Source organism: Canis lupus, chromosome 4, assembly GCF_003254725.2.
Source record: "Canis lupus dingo isolate Sandy chromosome 4, ASM325472v2, whole genome shotgun sequence".
Taxonomy (NCBI): Eukaryota; Metazoa; Chordata; class Mammalia; order Carnivora; family Canidae; genus Canis; species Canis lupus.
This window is the reverse complement of record NC_064246.1, coordinates 35,076,198-35,085,552: the sequence shown is the minus strand read 5'-3', so window position 1 is coordinate 35,085,552 and position 9,355 is coordinate 35,076,198. Positions and strand designations below refer to the sequence as shown.

The 9,355-nt window shown below is 43.8% G+C and overlaps 1 protein-coding gene across 10 annotated transcripts in view; it reads right to left on the bottom strand.

Annotated features, from left to right (window-relative positions):
- Positions 1 to 9,355, bottom strand: part of SHLD2 (shieldin complex subunit 2) — a 77,495-nt gene that overhangs the window by 42,322 nt on the left and 25,818 nt on the right. Inside the window, exon 5 of one of the 10 annotated variants that reach the window (XM_049109092.1) lies at positions 8,200 to 8,255. The exons of the other annotated variants lie outside the window; for them this stretch is intronic. The gene's annotated coding sequence lies outside the window, so the exon portion shown is untranslated. The remainder of the gene's footprint in view (positions 1 to 8,199; positions 8,256 to 9,355) is intronic. 10 annotated transcript variants of the gene reach the window in all.

Sequence of the window (9,355 nt, the reverse complement as noted above, 5' to 3'; positions counted from 1 at the left end):
ACCAGGCACCCCTCCTGTACAATGTTTTAAATAATGAAATACTAATTGAAATAAGGTTGAACAGTATCTAAATATTGCAACATGCATTTAAGAATCTCACAAAAGAGATAGGAATTAAATGAGGTAGAGAAGAGAATGAATATGTTTGGCAACTAAGGAGGAAAAAGCGTCTGGCCGTCTAGTTCTGCAGACAAATTCTTACAAAGCTGCCGACAATGGTATTACGCCTTTTGGGTCCAGTGTTCCAGGGAAATGCCTCAGCAAGATGTCAACTTGACCAAGGTTCATGCTTTCTAAGGAATTCCGGTCAGATCCTAAAATATCGCACTTTGCCTCCTCCTCCCCCACACCACCTAATGGCAAAGGGACTGAACTCTGAGGGGTAATCACAGTCCTGTAAGCATTAGCTGGACTCCAGGGTCTGCCTGCCAACCCCCATGCTTGCTACCATCTGCACCCACGCCCTAAAAAACATAAAAAACAAAACCAACAAACCAAGGGGAAAAGGACAAAAGATTTTGCAGCTTAGGCTCTGACATTCCTTTGTAAAAAGTAACACTCAGGGACGCCTGGGGGCTCAGCGCGCCGCTCAGGGCCGGACCCTGGGGTCCCGGGATTGAGTCCCGCATCGGGCTCCCCACAGGGAGCCTGCTTCTCCCTCTGCCTGTGTCTCTGCCTCTCTCTGTGTCTCTCATGAATAAATAAATAAAATCTTTAAAAAAAAAAAGCCACAGTCAATAAATGGAGGCTCCAGCCTCCGAGTTCCTCAAGCCAAAAAACTTGGCATCCTCACTGATTGCTTTTTCTCCAAACTTCATCTCCTAACTCCTCAAACTCTTTAAGCCCTCCCTTTAAGATTCCCTTAGAATTTGGCCACTTTTCTCCCCCTTCACCTGCTCCTGCTCTGGCTCCAACCACCATGGTCTGGATGAAAGGCAAGAGGTTCCTAACTGCTATCCCCACTCCCCCGCGGGAGCCTCGGCCCAGGTCACGCAGCCCGCGGTCACGGAGCAGGCTGGAGCGAGCGAGTCGGGGTCTGTGCTGCTCGCCCCTGCCCCTACTGCCTTCCGCTCCCATCTTCACACATCCCTCAAGGGGAGCTCGCTAGAGCCCTGCCGCCCAGGCCCAAGCATCCTCGGAGCCCTGGCCCACCCAAGGTGGGACGAGAACAAAGCTTCTCTATAAAGCAGCTTCACTAGCAAAGAATTCCACTGGGAGGGTCCACTGCAAACTTCATAATAAGGAAAATAATAAATGGCTTTTACAAAAACATCTGTCTTTCGTAATCCCTTCTTTCCTATCTGACTCATTTTCTCTCTCCTCCCCTTCCCCCTTCTCTCTCACTCTCGCTCTCACTCTCACTTTTCACTGTAATGATCAGGCAATGTGATGCTAAGCTTCTAAGAAATTAAATATTCAAATTTTAAAACCTGTTGCTTAGCCAGTTGAAACAAAGTTAAACCACAGATGACAGAAGGAACCCACCTGACCTGACCTGACACTTTCTCTCTTTCACTGTCCATATCCTAAAGTATAACCCAGCACCTAGGAGTACTTGCATTAACATTCTTCCCCTAAACCCGTTTACTAGTTTTTAAATTTTCTTAATTTAAAACATTTGTGGGGTGCCTGGGGAGCTCATGATGGAGTGTCTGCCTGCGGCCCAGGGCGGGACCCCGGGGTCCTGGGATCAAGTCCCGCATTGGGGTCCCCACAGGGAGCCTGCTTCTCCCTCTGCCTGTGTGTCTGCCTCTCTCTCTGTCTCTCTCATGAATAAATAAAAATTTTTTTAAATAAAGTATTTGTAATTAAACATTTGATAATGGCACAGGTAAGTCTTAAGAGTCCTGTCCAGGGATCCCTGGGTGGCGCAGCGGTTTGGCGCCTGCCTTTGGCCCAGGGCGCGATCCTGGAGACCCGGGATCGAGTTCCACGTCGGGCTCCCGGTGCATGGAGCCTGCTTCTCCCTCTGCCTATGTCTCTGCTTCTCTCTCTCTGTGTGTGTGACTATCATAAATTAAAAAAAAAAAAAAAAAAAAGAGTCCTGTCCAGTGATGAGTGACAACTGTCTACACCCACGTAACCATCACCCAAAACAAGACATGGCACATCTGCATGGACCTCAGGAAGTTCCCTCCTATTCTTTCTTCAACGGTTTCCCTCCCTCTCCAACCTACAATTATCTTCTGATTTCTATCACCGTATAATAGTTTTGCCTTTTCAGGGACTTCATACAAACCACATAGTATATGTTCATTTATGCCTGGTTTCTCCATACAGTGGTTTTGAGACTCATCTGTGTGGCTAAGTGTTATCAGTTGCTCAGAACTGCAAACACACCACAATTTATCCATTTTCCTGTAGATAGAGATTTTATTGTTTCCAATTTTTAGCTACTAGGAATGAGCCTGCTATGAACACTTTTGAATTCATAATTTTGTGGATATGTTTTCATTTCTCTTCATTAAATACCTAGGAATAGAACTGACAAATCATAGGATAGAAATGTTTGATTTCATTAGAAATTGCCAAATGGCTCCAAAGTAGCTGTACCATTTTCTGCAACCATCAGCAATGTATGGTACCAGTTGTGTCACATTATCCCCACTGCTAAGCATACTTAGTCTTTCCCTTGCTAGTCGTTCTAGAGGGTGCGAAATGGTATCTCACTGTGAGTTTACATTGCTTTATTTCCCTGCTGACTAAGTGATGCTGATGCCTTTGCAAGTGGTTATTGACCATTAGCATGTTCTCCTTTGGAAAGTCATGTCTTTTCCTCATTTTGTTACTAGACTGTTCCTCTTTTGCTCATTTTTCTGTTGGGTTTTTGCAGTTCTTTATACCCCCCAGATACAAGTCCTTACACATAAAAGTGCTAGATATATTTTTCTCCCACTCAATTATTTGATGCTGGACACTTTAACTGTTGATTTTTACTGTATTCATTTAAAGAGTGATGGATTTAGTTTGACACACAGTTGAGTTACTTACAAATCATTTGATACTTTCCAAACATGCTTCCGAGCTTTGTTAGGTCGGTTTAGAGAGGGCTTCAGTCCACGGCTAATTTAACCTCAGTTCAAGATGTCCAGCCAATGTCCATGTATGAAACAGTCTCTCCTCTGCACCTAGTACATACACACACTATTCCAAGCCCCTGGAATTGTTCAGTGTGCTGATTTCAGGGTGGCTTTCCCCAGTTAGGTGGGGTTTCATATTTTGCATATGCAGATGAGTATTCAACAAAAGATTCTAGAAGAAGACCCTCCTATAGATCTATAAGTTCTATGGATCTTTCTTTCTTTCTTTCTTTTTTTCTTTCTTTCTTTCTTTCTTTCTTTCTTTCTTTCTTTCTTTCTTTCTTTCTTTCTTTCTTTCTTTTTTTTTTTTTTTGATTTTATTTATTTATTTATGAGAGACACAGATACAGAGAGAGGCAGAGACACAGACAGAGGAGAAGCAGGCTCCACGCAGGAAGCCTGATGCAGGACTCCAGGATCACACCCTGGCCGAAGGCAGGTGCCAAACCACTGAGACACCCAGGGATCCCCTGGATTTCTGTGTAGTACCCACTGCTCTGGTCTTTTTAATCCTACAAATTCTAGTTGCCTTAGCTTCTCTAAACTCTCCTGGGCTAGTTTTGGGTTTCCCTACTCTGTGCTGCAATCTAGAAAGTGCCTATAGGCAGTGTGCTGGGGCACCTACAGTGCGCATGTCATTTATCTCAAGGATCACCAATGTCTGAAAGCAGCTGTTTCATATATTTTAATCCTGTTTTTCAGTTTACAATAGAAGGGCAATCTTCAAGGCGGTTAATCCTACACGGGAAGATGTACCACTTTCATAGAATCCCTCTTGTGGTATGTTATTCAACCTACTTAGGGCTTGCTGACCTCTTAACTCTGTGAATTGAGGTCTTTCATTGATTTTAGAAGTTCTTGACCACAGTCTCAAGAATGTCTGCTACCACTTTTCTTTCTAAAACTCCAAATTCACACACATTAGAGCGACACCCCCATAGGTGGAGCTCATTTCTCCCTCTCCCCTCCTCTCTGCTCTCATTTGCCACGTTGGATAACTGCCATCGACAAGGCTCCACATTCATTGATCCTATCTTATGACATTTAAGAAGCTTTAAGCCCATGTGTAAACCCAATCTTCACTTCTAATATTGTATTTTTCATTTCTAGTATTTCTATTTAGTTCTGTGGTAAAGTTCCGAGACTCTGCTAAAAATCCCCATCTTCTCATGCATGTTGTCCACCTTTACCATTAGATCCTCCAGCATTCTGTTTTTCAAAGTTCTCTTTAAGTCTCTATCTGATAATTCCACCATCCGGATCACCTCTGGCTCTCCCTCTCCTGGCTATTTCCTCTCCTAACACTTGGTCACATTTTCTTGCTTTTTCTTCTGTCTTGTAATTTTTATCATAGCCCAAACATTCCGTATAAAAATACATTCATGATTGAAGTAATATTCCACTTCTAGAAAGAGACATGGCGGGGGGATACCTGGATGGCTCAGCGGTTTAGCGCCTGCCTTTGGCCCAGGGCGCGATCCTGGAGTCCCGGGATCGAGTCCCGGGTCGGGCTCTCTGCATGGAGCCTGCTTCTCCCTCTGCCTGTGTCTCTGCCTCTCACTCTCTCTCTCTATGTCTATCATGAATAAATAAATAAATAAATCTTAAAAAAAAAAAAAAAAGGAAGGAAAGGAAAGGAAAGGAAAGGAAAGGAAAGGAAAGGAAGGAAGGACAGATGAACGAAAGAAAGAAAGAAAGAAAGAAAGAAAGAAAGAAAGAAAGAAAGAAAGAAAGAAAGGGAGAGACATGGCCCTTCTGTCAGGCCACTGGAATGGGGTCTGGGTCAGTCTTATCTATAATTAATCTGGGTCTTGGCTTTAATACAGCTTTAGTTTGATGCAGTCTATCACTGGCTTCAAATATTTAGAGGGTGGGAATCAGGACTTTTGCTAGAGCAGGGTCCGGGATCCAAGCCCAGGTAGGATTCCAGAGATCTGCTTGTGCTTCTCAGCTAAGCCATGGGCTTTCAAAACTGTGGGAGTGCTTGATATGTACACTGTGACTGAACAACTAAGTAAACAGATGGCAGATGGTGTGAGCCAGCTTTCTCACTACTAGAATAAGAGTTTACAGATAAACAAGGGGAGGAATTTAGAATGATCTATGTGGCAACAGATTTGAGTTGGACGTGTCAGTATGAACTCATATTTAGCTTAATATAGATATAGATGGGTACATACAGAAATATTTATAGAATGTGTATAGATACAGATTAATGCACCTACAGTTCCTGGCTCTGTCAGCTGAGAGGGCCTACAAGCACAACATCTCAGTAGCAACAAGCACACCTAACACCTAGATCTTGGTTTCCCCATTCTCTATTCTCCAAGGAACCAGGGCTCCTTGGAGAAATAGCTGACTACAGGACTGTGGCAGGAAATGTACAAATAAACCTGGAGCATCACGCAGAGCCAGAAGAAAGAAAGTGCTTGCTCTCCCTCGCCCTCGCTCTCTCCCTCTCTCTCTCACACACACACACAATTTGATGGGGTTATGTCAAAGAGACATGAGAGCCAACTGAAAGCTCCCAATGGTCAAAGGTGGAACAAGTTCACCAAGAAAATAAATAAAGTAGTAACTGGATTATAACCTCAAGTATAAAATAAATATCCATGAGTCCATACTGTTAAATAAAATAACTGACTAAGTAAATAAATGAGGGAAAAGAGACAAATTTCCTGCACGGGAGAATTCCAGGTAATTTATGTAGATTCTCCACCCTTATGGACGGAGAGCATAACTACCCACTTCTTAAGTGTGGGCTTGAAATAAGTGACTTCCTGCCACAGACTGCAGTATGGAAACAGAGAAAACGAGAGTAACTTACAGTGGAGAAGCTCGAAAACCACTACCTCGACCAGGTGATCAAGCTCAACACCAACATTGATAAGTCCTGTACCCTTAATATGTTGAAAATGGCAAATAGCCTCTATGGTCTTCCTCCTCCAAACCTAAAATCCTAATCATGAGAAAAATATGAAACAAATACTAATAGAGGGACATTCTACAAAACTCCTCAACAATACTCCTCGAAACTGTCTAGGTCATCAAAACAAGGGAAGTCTGAGAAACTGCCACAGCCCAGAGGAGCCTAAAGAGACATGACAACTAAATGAAATATGGAACCCTGGATGAGATCTTGGAACAGACAGAGGACATTAGGTAAAATCAAAGAACATCTGAATAAAGTATGGACATTAGTTAAAAATGATGTATCAGGACGCCTGGGTGGCTGGCTCAGCAGTTGAGCGTCTGCCTTCAGCTCAGGGTGTGACCCCGGGGTCCCGAGATCGAGTCCCACATTGGGCCCCCTGCAGGGAGCCTGCTGCTCCCTCTGCCTCTCTCTGTGTGTCTCAATACATAAAATTTTTTTTAAAAATAATATATCAATATTAGTTCATTACTTACAACAAGTATACCATGCTACTAGAGGTGTTCACAATAGGGGGAAATCAGTTAGGGGCATAGAGAAACTTTCTGTACTATCTTTGTGATTTTTCTATAAGATTCAAATTATTCCATGGGTTCCATGCTCAGCAGGGAGTCTACTTGAGTCTCTCTTTCTCTCCCTCTCCTTCTGCCAACCCCTTATGCTCACTTGCACTCTCTCTCTCAAATAAATCAACAAATCTTAAAAAAAAAAACTAAAACTATTCCAAAAAATAAAGTTTATTTTCAAAAAAAAGAAAAAACCTGGGAGCTCTCTCTCTGCGTTAAGCATGACTGCCAGGTTTATCACTTATTCTCTTTGCTTTCCCATCCCACACTTTGCTCCCTGCAGCACAGGTGACCTCCCTCAGCCCGGTCTTCCTCCCCAGCCTTCCTGCTGGGGGCGGCTTTCTACACTGCGTGAAGGCCTGGAATGAATGAGGGGAGCTTCTCACCTCTCCTGCAGTCATCCTCAGTCCTTGGGGACTGAAAGCACAGAGCTGCGGGGGGGGCATCTCCACCTCTCTCTGCCTTCAGCCTTCCATAACTGAAAACCTAGGGCACCTGTGCTGGGTTTCTCTCAGCTCTCCAGGTCTGCTCCTTCACCCCTGTTCAGTGCCCTGTGCAATTGAAGGAAGAGCCCTGGGCCTCAGGTAGGGGCTGTCAGCGGCACTTCCTGGCCCAGATGTGTGCTTTATCACCTGTGGCTGAGGGCTGGAGGCAGACTTGCTCCTTGGTGCAGGAGAACTGGGGCTCATCAGGGTTCTAGCCAGGTGTGCCAGCCCTCCGGCACGGAGCCACACGAGCCACCCGAAAGTGTGGCTGGCTCCTCCTTTCCTCCATCTGTGGCAGTTCCCCTTTCTTGGGCTGTTCACCTCAGAGCAGCCATGGGCCTCTTCTCTACTGTGAAGCTTTTCGTTACTTTCTGGAGTTTAATTCATCTAGGTTTCCTTGTATCTTCACTCGCTGATGGGTTTTTAAGACTATGATTCTTACTTGGCTTCTGCTGGTTTTCAGGGTGATGATAACAAAAGTCTTGTAACTTTGTACATCTAAGTGTACAAAGAAGCAGGATTCTTTCCCCAACACTTCTGATGCTTCGTCTGCCCGCCGCCCGCCCGCCCCTCCCCCACTGCCCGGCAATAAGATTTCTGCTCAAATATCCTCTCTAAAGAAGCCTTGCCTGATTGCCCTGTCTAAAAATGTTTCAGCAGATCTGGCAAATCCACAGGGACAGAAAACAGATCAGTGGTTGCCAGGGGCTGGGGAGAGGGAGGAGTAGGGAGTGACTGTTTAATGGGCACTGGTTTCCTTTTGGGGGTGATGAAAAAGTCTGGAACCAAACAGTGGCAACGGGTACATAACATGGTGTATGTGCCTTAATGCTATTGAGTTGCACACTTTAAAATGGTTAAGGATTCTGTGTGTTTTACCACAATTAAAAGAAAAAGAAGAATAGATAAATGCTTAGGCAAACGAAAAAAATCTAGCAAGTTTCTGAGAAGATGGAAAGATTGAGCATACACATTTAATTTCATTCTTTCCCAAAATTGAGCTGAAATGCTAATAAAGTATTTTTAAGGCATAGAAAAAAGTTTGAAGGCCGGAAAGCAGATGGAACAGTGGTAACTACTAGCAGATCCAAGAAAGCTGAATCTTAAACCAGGAATGTAGAAAGCCAAAAACTAACCTGACTTAGTCCACAGAATTCTCCAAAGGCACAGGGCCTGGTAACAGATGGTACCTCTGGAAACGAGTGAAGGGGACACCAAATTAGGCAGGTCAGTTGACAGCTCTTTAAGAAACGGCTTCATCTCTCAATGCCTTCCTAAATTTCATGTGCTTAGGTTAACTGTGCCTCTCTCACCAAGGTAAAATTCTAGAGGGTTATTCTCTGAAGAGGATTTCTGAACAGAGGAGACAAAGCACATTGCAGATAGAACTTAATGAAATCAGGGGATTAAGTAAGCACATACATATACTGAATGCTGAAATCCTCAGCCTTTTCCCCTTACTCAGCTCCCAAGGAAATGCATGTGGGCTTTCTGACCCCAGGCAGGAGATTAAAAGACTTCTCCAAAAGGGGAATGAAATCAGAAACAGAGATCAAGTGCTCCCTAATAGACAGCAAAGCCCAGTCCCTGGACAGTGAACTCTCACAGTCAACAAGTACCAGTGATGTACTCAAAGCTTCTAATCAACCTTTCACAGCTCAGGATTATTACTCATCAGAAAAAAAAAAAAGAGAAAAGAAAAAAGAAAAGAAAAGGAACTTGGAGGAATCACAATGTTAACCAAAGAAATTTTTATTTTATTTATTTTTTTAGAAATTCCTTTTTTTTTAAGGTTTTATTTATTTATTCATGAGAGACACACACAGAGAGAGGCAGAGACACATGCAGAGGGAGGAGCAGGTTCCCTGCGGGGAACCTGATGCAGGACTCGATCCCGGTACCCTGGGATCATGCCTTGGGCCGAAGACAGACGCTCAACCACTGAGCCACCCAGGTGTCCCAGTAACAATGCTTTTTAAAAGAGACCTTGGAAATTAAAGTTAGGGAAATTCATCAGAAAGAATAGAGAAAAAAACAGATGATAATAAGAAAAAAAAAGAATTTGAGGTCCAGTCAAGATAATTCAATATCTTGTACAGTAGAGGCTCTAGGGATGCAAAGTAAGAGAATGAACCAAGAAAGCAGACACAGGAGAGAAGAAATAGAAGACCCAACACAAAGGAAAAGAGAGCCCCTGACATAAGAGCTGAGCTCTATGGGAAAGCAGAAGCTACTCTGCACCGCAGCACTTTGCCCTAGGAGAAATTTCCTCAGGACAATGACGTTAACAGA